The 23,443-nt window shown below is 37.1% G+C and overlaps 1 long non-coding RNA gene across 1 annotated transcript in view; it reads left to right on the forward strand.

The window, feature by feature from the left end:
- The window catches only part of Gm39380, a 120,441-nt gene extending 117,153 nt beyond the window's left edge, over window positions 1-3,288 (forward strand). The window contains exon 5 of the long non-coding RNA XR_001779238.1: window positions 3,014-3,288. This is a non-coding gene — a long non-coding RNA (predicted gene, 39380). The remainder of the gene's footprint in view (window positions 1-3,013) is intronic.
- The last annotated feature ends 20,155 nt before the right edge of the window (window positions 3,289-23,443 follow it).

The raw sequence follows: 23,443 nt of genomic DNA on the forward strand, positions 1-23,443 counted from the left end.
AGTTAGCAATAATATTCACTGTTTCTAAACATTTTAGAAAAAATAGTGGTATATGTATACATTGCAAGAGCAAGACTAGAATATTGCAGGGCTCTGTATAAGTGAGGCATCCAAGAGTCAACCTTCTAGCCTGTAATCAATTTTTCCATTGATTATAAGAACTGTTGAAGGCCAGCTTTCCCTAATTTTCTCCAAATTTATATATTCATCATTTGACTATGTGCCTGTATACATGTGCATGTACATGTGTGAGTGCTCTTACTCTGCCTATTTTTAAAACTGAGTAAGTTAAAAACTGAATTTGTGACCTAAGGATTGTTCTATTTCTAAAGCATCGATTCTTTGTGGAGTATAAAAATCTGAATGGTTTCAGTAATTTAGACAACAGGGAAGTTAGAAGAGTATGTCTGATTTAAGAAACAAAAGGGAGAGCCAGTCCAAACTGCAGAAGAAAGAAAACTGTGTCAAAAGCCTCAGGACACAGTGACTTTAATGATAAGTCTTCAATAAGTCAAAGCTGTACAGAATATACATCTCCTAGACCAGGAGACTAATGTTTCACAGTCCCATAGGGTTAAGTGGATGAAAGAATCAACTTAAAATAAGTAGATTTCCAAGAGACTGAAGTATAATTCTAAATGTCTAATGATCAACATACAGTAATATTGAACTCTCTTCAGCCATATCTCTTTCTATAAATGGGCATGAAAGGCATGAGGGTGTGATTTTAAAGGTGCCTGGTGAATGTGAATGAGAGCATGGAGCAAAGTGCCCAGTCAGCAGATGTTGAAGCATCCTTTGCCATGTCTGTTGGCCAAGCTATGCTTTGCTGGATATAGTGATTCATTTGACATAGATTGTTCTTCTGATTAACACAGTTACTCACACATGTTCATCACATAGCTATGGCTAAAAACACTGCACTGGATTTGAGAGTGGTTTTTAATCCTTTAGATAATACAATATACATTCTTTATATTTTAAAATTAAAAAAACATTACTTAAGTTGTAATACATGTAGTTGATAAACAAGAAGGATTTGGTCAGACAAAGCAGGCTACCTGGCCCCTTCACTGATATTACCAATACTTTTTTATGGCACTTTCCCACATATGTATAAATAATCTCTTTAGTAGGATTTCTTGATTATCAGTATTCAGATATTAACTATTAAGTTTTTGCCAAGATAAAGATTTAACATTTAGCTAATCAGTGATTTTCAATGTTCCTTCCTTCAAACTAGTAGATAATTCTGCTCTTAAGGTCTAGAATTCAAAATACCAAATAGTATTCTTGTGTAATTTTGTTCTGAGAATTCTAAGTGAGAATTTTACATCCTGATTTGTACAACACAGATACTATTACTTCTTACTGTTCATTTGAGCTTGTCTCTCTTCTTGTTTCTGTTATTTGTATTTTCATTTTTCATTGTCAAGACTGGCCAGTTATCTACTACATAGTAGGTGGAAGAAAAAATCCATTAAGCCCAAGACTAATAATGTACACATTTTCTCTGTGTGTTGACTACTAAGAAGAAAAGAATAGGAGCTGAAGAGATAGATCATTGCTTAGGGCCACTTGTTCTTGCAGAGACCCTGGTTTGGTTCCCCAGTTCCATCAGTTTGGTAGTCCACCTCTGGCCTGTGATTGCACCAGACATGCACATGATGGGCAAAAATATATGCAGACAAAACACATTAAAGTTAAAATTTAGAAATAAAAGATTATATCAAGATAAAAAGTGTGCCCAGTCCCTGTGGCACTTCAGGACCTGTACATTTTGTTGTTCATAACCTCCAGGAAAGATGTTCAACTTCAGGTGCACTTAAATACTACTTTGCATGTGCATTGCGCCAATCTGCTCTAAGCATAAATGTGAAAGTCTACCAGGTCATGACAGCCCATACTACTGTTTTATTTTGGTGTCAGTTAGACAGTGTGATGTTATTTTCAAATGAACACAAGTCCTCACTGACGTAAGCATAGCAATACGTAGTTTCATACCAAAGTGAAGCTAGAAACATATATGATTCAGGTAATACCATTTTGTAAACCTTGCTAGTTGTGGCATCTAATAAAAAAGACACTATGGTTTTGTAATTATACTTCGCTGACTGCTATTCTTTCCCCCGTTGGTTCAATGCTTTGTCTTCTTGCTGCTTCCTGTTCTCCGTGTTATTTGCTCTTATTAATACTCTTTCCATTTTCTAGCCCCATTTTATATACTATGGTTGGAGTCAAAAAAGCAGTATAGCTTGAGGAATAAAACTTACTCCACTCTAAAGCACAGGAACTCTAGATCCAACATGTGTAGTCATCAGTTTACACCCAGCCCAGCTCCTCCAGTGCCTAAATCTCAGAACATCATTCTCCAAGCTGAATTTTCAGATTGCATTCCTGCTCTTGGGTTTCTTCCTTTACTCTTCTTCTTTTGCCTTTTGTAAAGTATTTCTCTGTTGGGTTTCATAGAAAGCAGTATATTATGGCCGTTTCCTCTTTCTTTGTGATGGCTACCTTGGTTTGAACTGACCTATTCTAACTCCTGTGACTGATAAATTACTAATTATTGCTCTTTATTTGCATAGGATTAATTCTTACTCTCAGATAAAATAAACTTTCTTATTAGACCTGGTTAGATATGTTTTTTTCCCTTGTGTAAAGCCTTATTGCCTTTTCAGGGTCTATATAGAAATGCCCCAAAATACTAGATATTTTTGTAGCGTTTTACTGTTTTATTGTATAGAATCTGTTTAATTCACCAAGTCACTGTCTTTATACGTATGCTGTTTTTTAAATAAAATAGACCCAAACATGAATCATATGGCAAGAAAGAATATCAATTGCCTCCCTCAGATTGCATGGGTAAGCAACTCTGTAGGGCATGTTCTTAATGATTGATGTAGGAGGACCCAGCTCACCATGGGCTGTATAAGAAATCAAACTGAACAAGTGATGGGGAGAAAGCCAGTAAGCAACATTCCTCAATGGTTTCTGCTTCTGTTCTTGCCTTCAGGTTCCTCCTGCCTTGATTCCTGCCCTAAACTCCCTGGATAGTAAACTCAAGTAGTAAGATGAAATAAACTATGTGTTCTAAGTTGATTTTGTTCAATGTTTCATCATGTCAATAGAAAACACACTAGAACAACACTTATCACTCACTGTCCCTTCACTGCACTCTCAGGTTTCCCAAACCATGTGGCCATTGCTTGTAATAGTCAGGCAAATCTAGTATAAGTTTGCTGTGGGAAGCCACATGTGCCGTTGCAGAGTGGCACTGACTACTGCTGGCCACCATGCATAAGTTTGGACAAACAACCAATGTGTACATATGCAGTAAAGTTTTTTTGCAAAGACACTGCCTGGCCCAGGCATGATAATGAGGCTTTGGGAGTATAACCAATCAGATGTGAGACATGCAAATGAGGTATGATAATGAGGCTCTGTGAGGTACAGAGAGAGAGAGAGAGTAGCCAATCAGATAAGGAACATGCAAATGAGGCTTAGTGCATAACCAATCCGGGTGTGAGACACGCCTCTCCTAGGCCTATATAAGCAGCACCAGTTCTGGGCTCGGGGTCTCTTTGTCTCTGCAATCAAGCTCTCCCAATAAACGTGTGCAGAAGGATCCTGTTGCAGCGTCGTTACTGCTGGCCAGTCCGGCGCGTGCAGAAGTGGTGCCGAAAACCTGGGACAAGAAACATCTACAGGCACTAGCAAAGACCCCCTGCTACAGGGAGGATTCAGAACTGCATCACGGGGAAGGAGCAGTTAATAAAGGTTCCCGTAAAACAGACTGCTGAGAAGGATCCAGCATGGATTCAGAACTCTTCAGCTGGGGAACGGTGGTAATGAAGTGTTCCTGCAAAACAGACTGCTGAGAAGGATCCAACTGCATGGATTCAGAACTCTTCAGCTGAGGAATGGTGGTACCGGTAAGTCTCCCAAATTGATCCCCAGGTTAAAGGGGGATATGTTTTTTAAGAAAAAGAAAAGGGAGGAAAAATAAAAGGAATCAATGATAAAGAAAAGGAAATAGTAAAGGAAAGGAAAAGGGAAAGGAAAGGGGAAAAAAAGGAAAGAGAAAAAGGAAAGAGAGAAGAGAAGGAAAGAAAGGATTGAGACGATAAGGTTCCCGGCTTTGGGACAAGTTAAGGTTCATGAGTTATGCCTTTTTCTCCCATTGACCCTTTGTGGGTAGGTCTGATAGTTTTGGTCTTGTTTGTTCTGATATATGGACTCTGTTACTGTTTGAAACTGTGTGTAGAGGTAGTCGAGACAGGTCAGAAAATCCTTACAGAGCAACAAGAAAGTATGTCGGAAGAGGAGAAGGGCTTAAAAAGAAAAAGGAAAAAGAAAGGAGACACAGTGTTATCAGGTGGACCAGAAGAAGAAAGTATACAGCAAGCTTATGGCTTGCTTAATGAAACTTTAAAAAAATAATGGCTTGATTATTGCACCAGAAAAAGTACAGCAGTCTAATGTTAGTCATTTTTTAGGAACCACTATTACTTTACGGTGTGTCACCCCACAAAAGATTAGTATAAGAAAAGATTATCTAAAGACACTAAATGATTTTCAAAAATTATTAGGAGATATAAATTGGATTAGACCTTATTTAAGGATCCCTACTTCGGAATTAAAACCTTTATTTCAAATTTTAGAAGGAGAATCACATATTACCTCATTGAGACAATTAACACCTGAGGCTTCTGATGTTCTTAGGAAGGTGGAAAGAGCTATCCAAAAAGCACAGTTAAATCGTATAAGTGAGCAAGAACCTTTGTACCTATGCATATTAAGAACCATAAATTTGCCAACTGCTGTGTTATGGCAAGATGGTCCTTTAGTATGGATACATCCTCATATATCCCCTAATAAGACTATAGAGCATTATCCCACCATGGTAGCAAATATGGCCCACAAAGGTATAAAATTTCAATTACTCACTTTGGAAAAATGCCTGATAGCATAATTATTCCATATACTGCCGCACAAATGCAAATATTGTGTGCGACTATAGATGAATGGGCCATTCTTAGATGCAGTTATTCTGGTTTAATTGATAATCATTATCCTAAACATCCATTATTGCATGTTATGTTATTACATCCAGTAATATTTCCAAAGGTAATGGCTAATACCCCTATAAAGGGAGCCATTGATATTTATACAGATGGATCCAAAACAGGAATTGGAAGTTAGTAATCAATGAAAAGGCTATAAGGTTGCAATTTACACCAGGAGCCCCTCAATTGGTAGAATGTTTGGTGGTTTTAGAAGTTTTTAAAAGATTTCCTATGCCCATAAATATTATCTCTGATTCTGCTTATGTAGTTAATGCAGTACTAGCATTAGAGACTGCTGGAAATCTTAAGCAGTCTAGTCCAGTATCTGAAATTTTGATGAAAATACAAGATTGTATTTTGATGCGTGAGCATCCCTTTTATATTCAACATATTAGAGCACATACATCATTACCTGGACCTATGGTTAAGGGAAATGCAATTGCTGATTCAGCCACCAGAGATATGGTTTTCCTATCACAAAACTCTATAGACAGTGCTAAGAATTTTCATCAGCTTTATCATATCCCTGCTTCTACATTACGACAAAAATTTAAACTCACATGAACCGAAGCCTGAAATATTGTCCTACAGTGTGGTAAATGTGTAGAATTTGTTAATGCACCTTCCGTGAGTGTTAATCCTCACGGATTGCGACCCCTAGATGTTTGGCAAATGGACGTCACGCATATCCCATCTTTTGGGAAATTACAATATGTACATGTATCCATCGATACCAGTTCTGGTGTCCTACATGTCTCTCCCTTGACAGGGGAAAAAGCAGTTCATGTCATATCTCACTGCTTAGAGGCTTGGGCTGCATGGGGCAAGCCCCTAGTGTTAAAGACAGATAATGGTCCTGCATATACTTCTTCTAAATTTAGCCAATTTTGCAAACAAATGCAAGTGAAGCATATTACTGGATTGCCCTATAATCCACAGGGCCAAGGCATCATTGAGAGAGCCCATCACACTCTGAAACAATATTTGCAAAAAACTTTACTGCATATGTACACATTGGTTGTTTGTCCAAACTTATGCATGGTGGCCAGCAGTAGTCAGTGCCACTCTGCAACGGCACATGTGGCTTCCCACAGTTTGCTGTTCCAGGAGATGATCCGGGGCTGTGTAACAGCAAATAGAGGTCTAGGGCATAACAGCTATTACAGCTGATACACTGGCTTATGGAAAGTTCTAGATATTCAGCCAAATTTTCAGAGCAATTTAAATATGGAAAGTTTAACTAACTAACCAAGCTGACTTTGAATACTAACGGTGCTATGACAAAACAACAGAATTTGTCCACATAGGCAAATTCATTGTAAACCAGACTGGCTGGGAATACCATGCAGCTGTAAAGGGAAGGGAAATCATGAAGTTTGCAGGTAGTAGATAGACCTAGGAAAGATTATATTGCATGAAGTAACCCACAAAGATAAATGCGTCAGGTTGTCTTTTAACTGCTCTTTCTAACTGCAAATCTTCAGATATTCATGTAGCTGCCACCTCTCTTCAAGGAAACTTCTTTTTCCATCAAATGGGACTGTTACAGAAAACCAGGAGAGAACATAATGTAGAAATCAACAGATCATGGGGGCCCAGTATGTATCTATACTGCAACTCCTGATTTATATCTCAGGGGATATCGCAGAAAATGGCGTGGAGAGATTTTAAGAGTCAGAATTCCAAGAAGTCTGCAAAGAAACAGTATCTCCCAGAAATGGAAGCATGAACAAAACCAGGAACGTGGCAATGTCCGTGTACATGCTAATATGGAAGGGGGAACATTTCATGGAGTCCCACCAGTCACAACAGAACTAAAAGCAACTAATGCCTGCTGAGGGAGGGAGAATTAACCTCTCCTCAGGGATGAGACCTCTCATAGGTTGTCAGATGCAAAATGCTCAGCCCATAAACCATAGAAACAGCAAAAATGAACTCAGCAGGTTGACTTTTATATATTTGTATTATGTACACACATATGTATGTAATAAATATAATCAAAGTAAAAAATATAACCAAAGAAAAAAGAGGCTGTTAACTTGGGAGAGTATTGGGAAGTAGAAGGTACAGGGTGGCAGAAGGGACTGAGGAAAGTGATGCGAGTTATTTTAATTAAAATGTATACAATTTTAAAGAGTATAATGTAAAATATACTGTTAAATTGAAGGACGTGCTGCAATTTTGGGAAAAGATTTAGGCACCAAGTCTATCCCTTTAGGAAAAACCAGACTGTCATGTCTGCATTACAGAGTTAAAAAAAAAAAAATCATTGAATCTTAGCAGCAGCAACCAACAGCTCCTGAGGCCATTAAAAAAAAAAAAAAAAAAAAAAAAAAAACTGAAGAACAAATTTCCCATTTGGAAAGTTTTAGGTTTTGTTCTGAGAATGAGTTTCAAAATAATATTTCAAATATATCACTGAGAAAAAAATAAGATGAGCTGTTAGATTTAAGTTTAAAACCTGGGATAAATTTATCATTATGTAGTTTGTCTGAGAATACCCACGAAGCTCATTATTTAGACTCCCCCAACCCAATGATATGTTTCACGATTTTGGAACATGAGAAATTAAAGTTTACAGGAAAGAAGCTTTCTTGGCCTCATTTCAATTCCTAAAAGACATAAATGGTGACTGATAGTTTGTAGAGGGTTTAAAAATACTGATAATTTCTGAAACCTATCCGGAGTAATTAACATGTAAAACCATTTTAAAATGTCCTCTTTTACAGATGTTACTTGAAACTTTTGTAACTCTCTTCACTGTGTGCCCACTTTAGCAGCATCAAATAAATATGACATTTGTTGAAAAAAAAGTAGTGATAAAATATTATTTATTTCAGAATTGTCAAAGACAACAAATTCAGAATGCTTAGAATGCTCAGAATGGCAACCAAAAGAAAGTGTTGTTGAACTCATTCTTTAGAACTCATTCATTACTTTAAAAGCAGAAGTCTATTTACTACATCCTACCAGACATTCATCGGTTCCATCGAAAATTCTTTCAGAAAATTGAGTGGGGATTCCATGAGAAAAGATATGTCATTCATCCTTTTAGCAAATAATTATCAAGTAGTGTTGGCATCTATACTGGGCACTAGAGACACACAGTGAGTAAGATATATCCCTAAAGAACGCACAGTCCAGTGGTCCAATGGGTAGGTATATCTATATCTACATCTACATCTGCATTTACATCTACATCATCTACATCTACATCTACATCTACATCTACATCTACATCTACATCTACATCTACATCTACATCTACATCTACATCTGTCTTTAAGAAGCCATCCTCCTGAGAAGAGGGTGCATCTAAGTGCTTCTTTCCTCTATTACATATAAGTCACAGAGCATTCCTTTAGGCTTTTATATACTGGTTTCTGGGGTAATTCTTCTTCTGAAAATTTTAATTCAGACTATTACTACAAAGCTCTTTCTTTAAAAATCTTTGTTCTACAACCCTGGTAAGGTGTAAGTGGTGACTATAACACTGAACTTTGTTTAAAAAAAAAGTTTCCTTTTAATCTGGAACTAGCAGCTATGGTCTAAGTATCATGTCTACCCAGGTCACAGAGTTCTAATTGGTCAACATTGTATTCAGATATGACCCATCACACCCAGAGTCTTCCTAGGACAATTCCATTACTTCTGAATTGCTTCAGTGCTTCCTCTCAGATCTCATTGTCTAGTAAGTATCTCTGAAATTTCCTTCCTACCACTGGCAAAAGAGTATCGGATTCCTCATACTAAATCATATTTTCCCCTTAATAAAGTTACTCAGATTGGCATAGCATGTGTTGATTCCAGTTATTTTTATATTTTTAAATACGTAGAAAATTGTTAAATGTTTAAAGTATGCAAAGACAATAGAGAAGTGAGTCATAGCCTGTTTGTGTCTTTTTTCTTCATTCATAGCTCACTTGCTGTTTGCAGAAGATGCTCTTTGTAGGTTTCTATCCATACACCGCATCTCCCCCTTTGCACTAGGACAACTATTTCCTGTAGGGGAATGCTTTCCCCCATTTCTCTGGATTCCATGTAGGAGGGTCAGTGCAATCCTTCTGAGACCTCAATGAGCTGAACCACTAGGTCCTACTGGGTGAACAAAATCGCTCCTGTGGAATTTATACTCCAGAGAGAAATAAGTTCTCTTCCCCTCAGGCTCTGCTAAAGTGAGATGAGGAAAGCCTGGGTAATTGCATATCATTCTTTGTTGCCAGTAGGTCTTCTCAGTTTTTGTCTGTGTTGTGACAGGAGGGATGATTTCTACAGGCTCATGGTAATATTGTTAGGGTGGCAAGAAATCTCCCCACATGAGTGGAATGTTCTAGAATAACTCTACTTGGGAGAAAGACAATTTCTCCAAAGTACAGATTTCTGAGGTTTTCAAAGTTATACTTGTCCCATTTCCAAGTATTGCCATATCTTGTTGCTGCAGAATAAGTTTAGAAAATAAAACTAAAGTTTCTGACACACTTCTCTTCCTACAGAACAGCAACTGTTCTGTAGTTAAGGTAAAAAGCAAACAAGCACTTTGCAATTTTTTCCTCCTCACACTTTTATTTCTGATGACATCATAAATACATACATATAAATTGTTTGTATTTGAAACCTTCAAAATATTCCCTTCAATTTTCCTGTTGTTTGTTGACTTTGCTGGTTTCAGGAGCCTCTGTGACACACCTCTACAGTTAAAAGAAATAAAGCAAGGATCTCTGAACTATTTAGATGTGCTGTCTCTCAGTTGACTGTTTCCTGAAAGCATCAATAATTGCCCTGATGCTCAGAGTCATGCTTCCCAATTCTTATGCACTAATTTTTCTCTTTCCAGACATTGTACATTCAATAGAGAATGGGGAGGACAAGTCTGAGCTAAGAATCATACTGAAGTCACCTGCTATCCAGATGAGTCAAAGACTAAAGAAAAATGATAATCACTTTGGTTCTTAGTGCTCAACTTGTTAACTGCATCCCACCACTCTTAATCCTTAAGAATACATACCACTATTGGTGTAGCTTGGGCCCAGGAATCCTGAGTAGAGAAGAGTGAGGTGAAGAAGAAAAGATAGACACACAGGCACGTGTACAGGAAGACTAATGCACAGGATGTTTGCTTTGGTAAAGTGGCATCTTATTCAAGACTTTGCTCACTTGGAGCTCTATCTGCTCCCTAACAGAATGGATCTGTTAACAAAAGGTATAATTTTAGCCAAAGCACTTCATTGAAATTGAAACACAACTTTTGCCATAGAAACCTAGTCGTTCATTACTTCTCTGCTTTCACAAGGGTAGATTATCATTTGCAGTACAACTACCCTTGGACAATGACAGCTCTGTGGTAATTGTCTGTCACTCAGATAAATGAATACTGAAAACTATAAAAGCATTTTTAAATCTTGTGTCATGTCAATAGATTTACGATTCACACAGGGATGCTGGAATCTCAATCACAAATGCTTTGAACGTGTCATATGAGCTAGACTAAGAGGTTGTAACATTTTTCCTCGATTGGGGAAGGTTCCTTAGACAACATGTCTGATCTCAATTAGGCTTACTAATGCAAAAACATCTATGCTTACATTTCAGGAAATAATTCAACTACCAATGAGTTTAAATAACAGGTGTTTGACACAGAGATTGAAAATATTAAAATGCCTAAAAATGTTTATATATCATACTCTGGAGACCACAGTGCAGGTCTTTATTAATATTTACTTATGTAAAATCAAAAGAAATAGCTCTGAAACAGAGATACCTAGCCGTAGGTAAAGGAAGGTTCTCATAAATGATATAAAGGAAGAAATAATAAATATTTAAACTACATATTTTTAAATAAAACATAGAAATCATACATATTTATAGGGAACATGTTATATTTTGGTATATGTATATCATGCAATGGTAAAGTCATGTTAATTGACATTGCTATTAATTTAGAATATTTTTATTCCTTACATAGGAAACATTCATGACCCCCTCTCTGGGCTATGTTGAAATATAGAGTCAGTGTTTTCTACTATAGCAGAAGTTTTCTTCCTAGGCCCTGTAGCTTCATATTAACAGACACACTCTCTCCATATCCTTCTTCTCTCTTGTTTTCCCATACTCTCTTAACTATTTGTATTTTGAAGAAAAGTAATAAACCTTATCTTTGTAACCCAAATGATAAAATGACATGATTGCTACTAAAAACCTAACTGTGGTATATATTTTGAAAGTGTTCACATGCTATTGTAATGTAAGGCCATGCAAAGTCACTTATACAACTTGTCATGTAAGTGCATGTTGAGGAAGCCCCCAAGGCTTTATCTCATTAATAACAGCAACAGTGACAATGGCAACCAAAACTGCATATACTAATATTAGTTGTTCTTTGCAACATCATTAATTGCTCACTGGAAAACCATTTCAGGACCGTAATTATCATCATGTTCATATACATTGAGTTCATAATGTATAATTATCTTTGCTCTCTAGACAAACATATACTTTGAAGCATTTAGAGTTGCACAATGGAGATTTCTTGAGTACACAAAATGTACTAAAATGTGGACAAATGCCATGTCTATTTTTAGATTTATATAAGATATTTGAAATGATAGAAAAAGACAATAGTCTAAAAGCTACCTATTTTTAAAATAAAATAAAGTCATACCTGTGGTTTAAATATGTATTACTTAAGCAAATCAGATTTAGTGTTTGGATCCTGAGGAGGGATGCTATGAAACAAAAAAATTCTATATAGTCCATTAACTATACTGATGCATTTTCTACTTGTGAGAAAATCTATTTGGTAATTTCATGGGCCATTAAAATATGAGAGGAACTTATATGCTATATGAGTTTTGAAGTTCTTTGATATACTCTTCATGAAGAGAAAAATGTAACATGTTTTCTACAGTGAGTTCAAAAGAATTCCTTTATTTATTCATTTATTTATTTATTTATTTTTAAATTTTGTCAGGCATTATATTTGCCTATTACTGAACATTGGGTGAGATGTTATACCACCTTTGCTTAAGAAATAACCCTTTGCAGGTGACACTAGTTTGCTTTTGTTTATTAAAAATCTCAGTCTGAATTCCATTTCCAGTTTGGTGGAGTTTGATGGTCTTAAAGATGAAATCGGACTTTTGATTCACTCTGTCATTTGCTGACATAACTTTATACAGTTTTCTACCCAACGTGAAACTCTTATTTCTTCTCAAAGCTTAAGTAAAACTCCATTATGTGCATACACCACATATTTTTCCTTTCCTCGGTTGAGGAACATCTGGGCTAATTCCATCACATGGCTTTTGTGCATAGTGCTGCTGTGACACAGATGACTGTGCAGGTTTCTCTGTGGTATGTTGACTCGGCATTCTTTGGTATACATCAAGGACTGCATAGCTGGGTCATCTGGCAATTCTATTTTGCTTTTTGTTAAATCCTCAATAGTAGTATCTGTTCATTTTTAATGTTCCCGCTAGCAGCATAGACGTGTTCCTGTTTCTCTACTACTTTGTTTTTGTTTCCTTAAAGGAAGTCATCTTGATAGGAGTGAAGTAACTGTGTTTTCAATTTAAGGTCCCCTGATAGCTAACAGTATTGAGAGTCATAATATGTTGTTTGCTAGAAATTCATGAAACTGGAGATCATATTAAATTAAATAAGTAAAAATGTAAGACAAATATTGCACATTTTCTCTTGTTTGTATATGCTGGAATCCTTTGTAGATAGATTAAAAAATGCTCGATCGATCCCACAGCAGATAAGATAACTGGTATGATACCTGCCAAGACTAGGCATAACAACAACTTTTCATGCAGAAGAGAGATCCCCTGCCCAATAACTTATTTTTACATAACATAGGTAGAGGAGAGGGCTTCATGAGGCCCTACTCCTTCCTAAACATTTTCAGTAGCTGAGGAAGAGAAAATTAGTTTCTTCAGTGGTAAAGGTAAAATGTTCCTTTAAACAACCCTTCTCCCAGTATCCTGTAAGTAATCCTAATACAACCCAATGGTTATGCAAATAAAAGCACAGAGGATAGACAGGGAAGTAGAAAGTGTTAGGTGGGAGGGAAAGGGGATCAGTGGGAGAGAAACAGGTAAGAGCAACAGGAGGTAAAAGAGATAAAAATATACTATTTGTATTCATGAAAATGCCACCTGAAGCCCATTTTATTTATAAAATAGAAACAGTCCGATGTAAATTTACACATATATAGGCATGATAGGAAGGAATGAGGGAACTTGGTGGTGGTGGTGGGGCTAATGAGGGAAAGGCAGTAGAGTTTAAGGAGAGGAATGAGAAAAGAAGTATATAGGCTAAACACATTCATGTTTGAAAGACATTGCTTTAGAGAACCCACAAATGTTTTGGGTTTGATGGGTTAGTGAGAAACGACAATGAGTAGCTATGAGTGTTTGAAAGATAGACCCTGCTCAGTTGTTTCCACTGTATAAAAATGTATGTAATCTTCACTTTATCTTTAATTGGTAAAAGAAATACTAATTCAAATGAGAAGTGTAAGAGAAATATAAGAATGAGAAGTAGAAATTTCTGGTTTCCTTGGAGACTCAGTTGTGTCATGTGATGTTTTTCTGGAAACTGTCTTGTAAGAGGGTATTTTTTGCTGTAGCAGACACATGGGAAGTTTTCCTAAGAGACACAGTGTTTTTCTTGAGACAGCCTGGAAAAGGGGCATGTGATGTTTTGCTAGAGTGGATGCTGAGGGAACATGTGATGTTTAGAAAGGATATAAATATAGCCCAATGAATGGAGGAAAATGCTAGGTTGTCTTAGTATGCCTTGACATTCTTTGCTGGTCATCGTTGGGTGTTGCTGATGCTGGTCTTTGCTAATGATTCTTGATGCTATTGTTACACCTTACCATTCTGCTTTAGTCATCATTTGTTGTGACTTCATAGAGAGAAATACACCAGAAAAACTTCTGGTGGAGTTCTGGCAGCTTCTTGCTGCTTCTGCAGATTTGGGCCACTGGTGACTTCTTGCCACTTCTGAGGATGCAGGACAATTGGCAGAGCCTTGTGGTTTCTTCTGGATGGACCTGATATGACTGATTTGTGAATGGTATTTGCAAGAGGTGCCACTGCTGATTCATGTGCACTGAACTGCTGATATCCTAACAACACAGATTGGAATTGCTTCAAAGAACTCTTTCTGAGTGTGTTCATATCCTTCTTTGTTCTATCAACCTTTCCTTTCCACTATCTCTGGTGGGTTGGTGGGCTAGAAGTAATGTTAAAGTATTTAATTACCCATATTAAAAGCAGGTTTTGGAAAATCTATACCCTCACTTCATGGTCATGTGGCCTTCTAGCTACAATGAGCATAGAAACCTCACAGCTTTTGTATTATTGATATATACATATAAAATGAGAACAACTTGGTACAACCTTGAGAAGGATTGTGATACTTTAAGACAACTGTGGTAAAATGGTCACTTGAAATGGAACACAGGTATTCAACTCAGACACCTGGAGGACCCCAAGAAGGAGCCCCCCACTCAAGTCTCGGGGCGCGGGGTTACTCAAAGAAACAGGAGAGACCTCCTTGTTGCAAAAGCACGAGGTAGCTTTAATGGTGGAGCTCTGGTCGATATGTATCTCACGCAGGAGACAGAGGAATCGACCCTGAGACTCAAAATCTCGGGATTTTTATAGGGTAGGGTTTAGGGGCTAGGAAGAATTGGCGCGGTTACATACGATTGGCCCATTTAAACATCAGCAACATGATTATGAGTCAGCAGAGTAGTACGTGCAGGCCGGGGCTTATAAGGATTCTAAAGCCAGGGGCTTATCTGAGTCGACAATGCATCTGGTTAATGTTTCAGCTTTTAACTATGCTCTCTATAGAAAGGGGGGTAAGCAGGAGGCACCTGGCTGCCAGATGGTCAATGAGTCAGCCAAGATAGTCAGAACCAGTTTTTGCATTCTTTCCCTTATCTTTACGACCGGGTGACCTAGCTTCAAGAAGGACTCGGGCATGCCCGGGCTTGTTCTGGCCTGTTCTGCTATGTTCTCAGCCCCAGGTTTCAAAGCTCACAAACAACTCTTTGGGCTATTTGACATACATTACATGAATCACAGGTCTCAAGTTTTATTTCCTTTCACACCCAACTTCTGAGAGCTGAGATAGGAAAAGTATCAGTAGATACAGTAATGACTTAAACAATAATAGCAATTACTTATAGGTTGGTTTAATTGTGGCATGTGGTAGTGTTTCTGTGTGTGTTCATGTGCACCTTAATATGTTCGTGGTATTCAGAAGCAGAAGTAGGTGTTATTCTTCACTGTGTTGGTCACAAATATCAAAGCAAGCTTGGCAACAGGTCCTTACCCCACTATGCTATCCTGTAAATCCCTGTAATGACTTTTGATTTTACTTAGTTTCTCCCCTCTGCTTTCTTTTCCATTAATAGAATTCCAAAGTCAGATTTAAAAGAGTTATTCTCGTAGCTGAAAATGATGCCATACTTTCTCCTTAAGTATGACATTTCAGGCTCTTCATTTTCTCAGCCTTTAGTACAGTAAGGTTCTTGTAATTACTCTATACTGATAAGTAAAGATAATTTCCATTAAAATAAAATGCAATTTATACAGCATTTTCTAAAGAGATTGGTGTGGCTTTCAAGTAAGATATTCCAGTGTATGAGTCATTGGAATTTTGAGACAGAATATGTCTTGACATGTTTTAGTTGAAGAGCTGTCTTTTGAGTTAGGTCATGTAATTTGTGAGACTCTTCTATGAGTTATTCTGAATAAGTTGAGAAATTATTCCCACTCAAAGAAAGTTAAGGACCAAATAATGGAGAAGAATCAGAAATAAAAGTTTCAAGTATGCCCCGGGTTTCTTTTTATGTTCATTTTAAAATTCACCATTTAATAAAGTGGTTAATTAGTGAGGTTCCTTCAGGCTCTGGGGGCACTTGAGGATTTGACACTGTCTGTAATATCCCGGTGAATTACAAAAGGACACTAGATCCAGGGCAGTGGTGCATACTGCATGAGTCCTGGATCCTTACACTGTGTAAGATCTGAGCAAAGCAAATCTAGGGTTACTAATGAGTAGTAGCTCCACTAGGGAGTATGAGGTAGTCATGGGTCCTGGACAGCAAGGTGACTGTCACTTCATAGACACAAGGTATAGTTCTATACCCTGGAAGCCCCATCTCTCCTGACATCTGGTGATCTGTGCCCAGCAGATATACTTTAAATTGTAACCACAGAGCATCTACCCTGCTGTGGACCTCTCTGTGCATGTGTCCCACACCTGCTTTTTCCTAACATTAAATAATTGGTATGGGGAAAACTTGTGCTATCTTATGACTGATTATTAATCCTTATCACACCTTCACACTGACCAGTGAGTGTGTCAGGCAAGCTGACAAATCCTAAGGTCCTTTTCAGTTTTGAAAACAATTTTATTTTATTTTCCTTTGACTTGAGACAAGGTCTTATCTTACTCTGTAGCATAGGCTGTCTTGGAACTACTACAACCCAGGTGGCCTCAAATTTGTGATATTCTACTTACTTCAGCCTCCTGCGTTTGGGATGATGGGTTTAAGTCACCAAGCCCAGGCTCTGAAATAGCTCAATGGCTAAAGGCACTGTGCCACAGAAGCCTGGAGACCTGAGTTTGATACCCACCTAGAAAGAGACAAGGTGCTGACTACTTTGTTAAAGCAGAAACATTTCAGACAGTCCCTACCACAGAGGCCTATAAAATAGAAATTCTTCCCTTTTCCCTTGAAAGGGAAAACTGCACAGGCCCTGCAGGGTTCTACACCAGGTCCTCTGTGTGTATGTTGTGGCTGTTAGCTTGGTGAGGGAGCAAATATTTAACTCTTTGGTTTTTCTTGGGACTCTTCCTCCTGTTGCTTTGCCTTGTCCAGTTTCATGTGAGAACTTTTGACCTGTTTTATTGTATCTTGTTTGTTTTGTGCTTGTTTTTTTGTCTCTTGGACTTTTGCTATTTTCTGGAGGAATGTGGAGGGGGAATTGATCTGGGTGAGTGGGGAGGTGTGAGGGGGAGCTAAGAGAAGTGAAAGAAGGGAAGGATAAATTATATGAGAGAAGAATCTATTTTCAATAAAAATATAAAAATTTTAAAAGGAAAAACCATTTTTGACACCATCAATCAGTGAGTTGAAAGGAATTATAATATGGATTTTGTACATACAGTTTTCTACTTTGCATCTATATCTTCACCTAGCATTTATAAAGAATATGGTAAGATGAGATATTTCTATACAAACTTGGAATGTAATTTTATAGGAAAAAGTTGTTCAGAGGCATTTTTACTTTTTTTCTTTTTCTTTTTTTCTTTTTTCTTTTTTCTTTTTTTTTTAAACCTCTGGTGCTCTGTGGGAAAATTATAAAGCACTGTCATGAACCACATCTCTTTTTTTCCTGTGGAGATTTAAGTATTTTCCATGCTTTCCACTACTTGAATTCATGAATTGGTAATAGATAAATTGAAAGACAGGTGTGTTTAGAATGCATGGCACCTAGGTTGCTCATAATTTGAAATTTCAAGGCTTGATTTTGTGTGTGTGTGTGTATGAAACATTTTTCTTAATTTTATAAGCTTTAGTTTTAACTTTATGGAAATGGTATTTTGGGAAATATCTAGAACAAGTAAGATTTTTAGAAAAATATCTAACTTTAAAATTTTTAAATCATACTTGGCAAAGTCTGTTTTTAATGAGCAAGAAATAACACGTAATTTCAACATCTATATATTGAACTTTAATTAAAATATTTTGTGTATAAATTACTTCTCCAGTGAAAAGTATCAAATTAGATATGCAAATGAGAATTTTTAGCTTTAAATTTTATGAGCATTCCTTGAGGCTGGAGCCAATAAGGTTTACATACAAATGAAAATATTCTTTTTTTTTTTTCTTTCTTTCTTCTTCTTCTTCTTCTTCTTCTTCTTCTTCTTCTTCTTCTTCTTCTTCTTCTTCTTCTTCTTCTTCTTCTTCTTCTTCTTCTTCTTTTTTTTTTTTTCGAGACACAGTTTCTCTGTACAGCCCTGGCTGTCCTAGAACTCATTTTGTAGACCAGGCTGGCCTCAAAGTCAGAAATCTGCTTGCCCCTGCCTCCCAAGTGTTGGGATTAAAGGTGTGTACCACCACTGCCTGGCAAATGAAAATATTCTTAAGTAAGTTTTCATAGTAGCAAACTGTCTTAATTTTGACACATAGAAAACACCAGTTTCAGTCTCTCCAGTTGTGCTATGGGACTCAATTGGTATTTAGTTGATTTAATATCTTAGTATTTTTGCACAAACAGTATCCAGAAATGAGAGAAAACATTTCTTTGAAAAGAACTAAAGCTGCCCACCATGAAAATGTTATAATTTTGTCCATGCAGGGATTCTTGATAGAAGTTTGAAAACTCCAAAACTCATGGAGTGGTCTCTAAATTATGCAGAGATAGTTAGGGTTAATCACACATTTATCTTTGAATAGTTTCTTGATTTTCTTTTCTTTTCTTCTGTTTTTCCTTTTTCTTATTTTATATTTTCTTCTCTAACTTTTTAAATCCCAGGTCTAGAGATAATTTATTTTCCACCCTAAGATGGAATTTGAGCAGTTCCTTAACTTTGAGGTGGTTACAGGGAGCACGGCATTGAAAGCTCAAGTCAAGAGACAGTTGCCAAGAAGGTTGAAAGCACACAATAGCTGAACCTCAATGCTGTTTCTCACTTATGTTCTTGGCATGCTAGTGAAGATGTGTTTGAAACCCAGGCTCTCTTCTTTACTGCATATTTTGGCTTTGGCCTTTATCAAGTTGCTTGTTCTAGCACATTAATGGAAAAGGAGTTTCAGTATAGAGATGAGAAAAGTCAAGAAGATGCTTTGGCTACAAGGCTGAACTTAGGACCTGTAGGAAAGCATCATTCAGTCATCCCAACAGCTGCTCATTTGGTGTACTAGCCACTAGACACGGGCAAGAGTAGGGGCTTCTCTGATGGCAGAGGCTCACCAGTGGCTGAATGTTGGAATTTCCAAGTTAAAGGCACTGAAATATGCTTTAGTACAGAACATTATGACTGAAATTAAAGACTAAGCAATCCCTCTCTAGAACAAATAGAAAACAACGATTATGTTGTCATTTGTCATAAGGTATAAATCTACAACTGTAAGTTTCTTTTGTTCCTGAATACATATTTCATTTACCAATATTATCCATCACCTTCAATAAAGAAAATAACATTTAAGAAAATAAAAGTTAATGTCAAAGTAAATATTGTGCTCTGAATTTCAAGGAATCAACAGCGATTATGTAACTTTCCCGTAATATTTATCAATCTCTGCATTCACTGATAGCGCTGAACTGATTTTTCCAAACCAGTCATATACAAATCAGAATACACAAAACACGCATTAGTGTCTACTCAAATGTTAGAATCCATCTTAACAGAACTAAACATAAAGATGCAGGTTTTCCACATTTAGTTGCAGAAGGTGGATTTACACAATAATCCTGGAGGTGGGACTTCCTTCACACACCTGTCCTATAATCATTTACTCGATTTTGTTTCCAGTTTTATGTGTAGATGTGTAGCTTTAAATGTGTTTTTTCTCATTAGGAGCTGAGTAGATTCAAAAATATGTAAATGATAGTGGCCTTATAGCAGTGTCATAAGAATAGACCTCAATCAAAAACAAAAAGAAAATCAAATTTAAAAGTTAGTTAATTCTAGCAAAGTTTCAAAATTTCCTCCCAAGGTGTGTGAACAAACACATCTGAAATTCTGCCAAATATGAAATATTTGACAATTTTATAATTTCTATTCTTTATGTTTAACTTAGATCAAAAATAAATGAGAGTCAGCTACTCAGGAGATCTAGTCAGAAAAGTATAAGTTGAAAGCTTTTTTGTGTGTGTGTGGACAAGAGTGAACTCAAGATTAGATTGGGTAGCTTAGCAAGACCTTGTCTTCAATAAAAATCAAAGAAAGAACTGGGGACTAAGTAGCTCAGCAGTGGAGTGCCTGTTCAACACACATGAGCCCTGGCTTCAATACCCAGTGAAAGAGGCTGGGGAAAGCCCAGCTTTTCTGAACATGTTGTTTAAAATGCTGTCCAAGTACACCAAGGTTGTCTACAAGTGAAAGTAACACAGGAAGTGGAAAAAGTCTAAAAACAATGTTCACATAAGCAGAAATGGAACTGCAAAAATCCTGGTAGGAGAACAGAATATACTTTCTACACCTGCCACGTATTGTCTCAGATTTAACCACAAAATGTTAATTAAAAAGGTTAATTGATGATTACATTGGATATTTTGATAAATGTGCAAAGTTAGTAATTATTCCAAGTTGCCTAAAATCTATTGGAAATCATAAATCAAAATAGTCAATACATAGGAGGCAAAAATTTTTTGACCTTTTTTTAACCAATATTGTTGGTAAGTTGTAATTACTGAACAGAAACTTTAGAAGCAGGAAAACTCAATTTATAAAGTCAAAGAAAAACTCAACCAATAAATAAATAATAGAAAAATAGATAAGGAGATTTTTTTAAAAAAACATTTTATTGGATATTTTCTTTATTTACATTTCAAATGTTAAACCCTTTCCCATTCCCCTCAAAACCCTCTATCCTATTTCCCCTCCCACTGCTTCTATGAGGGTATTCCCCACCCACCCACTCTTGCCTCCCTGCCCTGGAATTCCCCTAAACTGGGGCACTCATTGAGCCTTCACAGGACCAAGGGCCTGTCCTCCCATTGATGACCAACTGGGCCATCCTCTGCTACATATGCAGCTGGAGCCTTGGGTTCCTCCATGTGTACTCTTTGGTTGGTGGTTTAGTCCCTGGGAGCTCTGGGGGGTCTGGTTGGTTGATATTGTTGTTCTTCCTATGGGGTCACAAATCCCTTCAGCTCCTTCCGTCCTTTCTCTAACTCCTCCATTGGGGACCTCTGTGCTCAGTCCAGTGGTTGGCTGCTAGCAGAGCTGAGGTGATTTTTAAATATTAGAATTTTGTTTCTTGCCATTGTAGAAGTTGGCAATACCTAGAGCTCAAGGTTGGCTTTGAAGGCAGCTTCCTTTTTGCTGAGTCGTTCTTTATTAGATGACAAGTGACAGCTGGAAAGGAGTTGCTTTCCTTTTTATAAATAAAACCACAGCACAACCACAGCAAACCACTAGACAGTTCTCAGTGTCTAGCTGCCTGCTCCTGTCTTCTCTCATAGCACCGTTATGATGGAAATTATGCTGCACCATGAATCCGAGAGGGGACAAGCTGCCACAGCATAGTGGTCCTATCAAATGAAATCAGGAAAATCAGTGGGGCTTTAGTTAAAAAAATCAGTTTTGCTTCATAAACTGAATGAACATTTTAGAAAATTTATTAAAGATGTTTTCTGAAAAGAGATACTTAGATTACAGGGAAAACCTAAAAAATACATTTACATTTTTAAATAAAAATATATTTTAAATATTTTTTTTGGTAAAATTTTATAGGACTTACCAAATACATTGTTACTCACAGGTGTTTTATCATTAAAATATGACATACTACCAGGTGGCCCACACCTTAAATCTCAGCACCTGAGAGGCAGAAGGAGACAGAGTTCTCTGAGTTCAAGCCCAGCCTTGTCTACATAGAGAGTTCCAGGCCCAAGAGGGTTACATAGTGAGACTCTGTGTCCAAGAAAACAACAAGAAGAACAAAATGACATACCAAGAAGAAGCCACTGAAAATTTCAGCATGTGCAACGTTAATCACATAATTCAACTCGGACTAGGACTGTGGGACATGTGTTTTTTTTTTTAATATTTTTATTACATATTTTCCTCAATTACATTTCCAATGATATCCCAAAAGTCCCCCATACCCTCCCCCCCCCCCCCACTTCCCTACCTACCCATTCCCATTTTTTTTTTGGCACTGGCGTTCCCCTATACTGGGGCATATAAAATTTGTGTGTCCAATGGGCCTCTCTTTCCAGTGATGGCCGACTAGGCCATCTTTTGATACATATGCAGCTAGAGTCCAGAGCTCCGGGGTACTGGTTAGTTCATATTGTTGTTCCACCTCTAGGGTTGCAGATCCCTTTAGCTCCTTGGATACTTTCTCTAGCTCCTCCATTGGGAACCCTGTGATCCATCCAATAGCTGACTGTGAGCATCCACTTCTGTGTTTGCTAGGCCCCGGCATAGTCTCACATGAGACAGCTATATCTGGGTCCTTTCAGCAAAATCTTGCTAGTGTATGCAATGGTGTCAGCGTTTGGAAGCTGATTATGGGGTGGATCCCTGGATATGGCAGTCTCTAGATGGTCCATCCTTTCGTCACAGCTCCAAACTTTGTCTCTGTAATTCCTTCCATGGGTGTTTTGTTCCCAATTCTAAGAAGGGGCACAGTGTCCACACTTTGGTCTTCATTCTTCTTGAGTTTCATGCGTTTAGCAAATTGTATCTTATATCTTGTGTATCCTAAGTTTTGGGCTAATATCCACTTGTCAGTGAGTACATATTGTGTGAGTTCCTTTGTGATTGTGTTACCTCACTCAGAATGATGCCCTCCAGGTCCATCCACTTGGCTAGGAATTTCATAAATTCATTCTTTTTAATAGCTGAGTAGTACTCCATTGTGTTAAAATATTAAAATAAAAAGATGTTGCTTAAAACTACATTTTTCTGCAAAGTGCATGCAACATGAATTTGGAGAGACATGAGATTAGGAATCTGATTAAAGGGTATAGATCTATGAAAAATCATCACTGCTGTCTTTAGTTTCTTACAATTAATGCACAGACTATCTTGTTCTATGTATATCGACACACATAGATTTGTGGTGCTACAATTTTATGTCTAATGCCTTTTTTTTAAAACCAGTATCTTTCTGAGTGAAACTATAGTTTCTGAGTAGAGCCATCAGCCTTTTAAAGATAACATTGTAGGAATACCGTGTGTGTGTGTGTGTGTGTGTGTGTGCATGTGCTGTGTGTCTCTGTGTGCGCAATATATATATATATATATATATATATATATGTATGCCTCATACTTTAGTTATTTAGTACCTTTTTTTAACCTTTAAAATATTCTACATTGAACATTACAAAGTTCATTGTAGCCTATTTGATAGAGCTACAGACTGTATCACTGTGATGTTTTTCTTAGAGAACATATTAAATTCCTTGAGATTATCATGACAATATTACCATGGTGATTTTATAATCAAGCTTCTATTTTGGCAAAGTCATGTTTTCATTGATTTACATTGGCAGAGATTATTACTTTTTTGGCTGGTTGGTCCATATCATCTCAAACCTTTGATCCTTGAAAGCAATTTTGCAGTTAAACTTGGGAGGTGTCAGTAGTATCTGTAGGCTGCAGAGCAGTAA

Source organism: Mus musculus, chromosome 9 (assembly GCF_000001635.26).
Source record: "Mus musculus strain C57BL/6J chromosome 9, GRCm38.p6 C57BL/6J".
Lineage (NCBI taxonomy): Eukaryota > Metazoa > Chordata > Mammalia > Rodentia > Muridae > Mus > Mus musculus.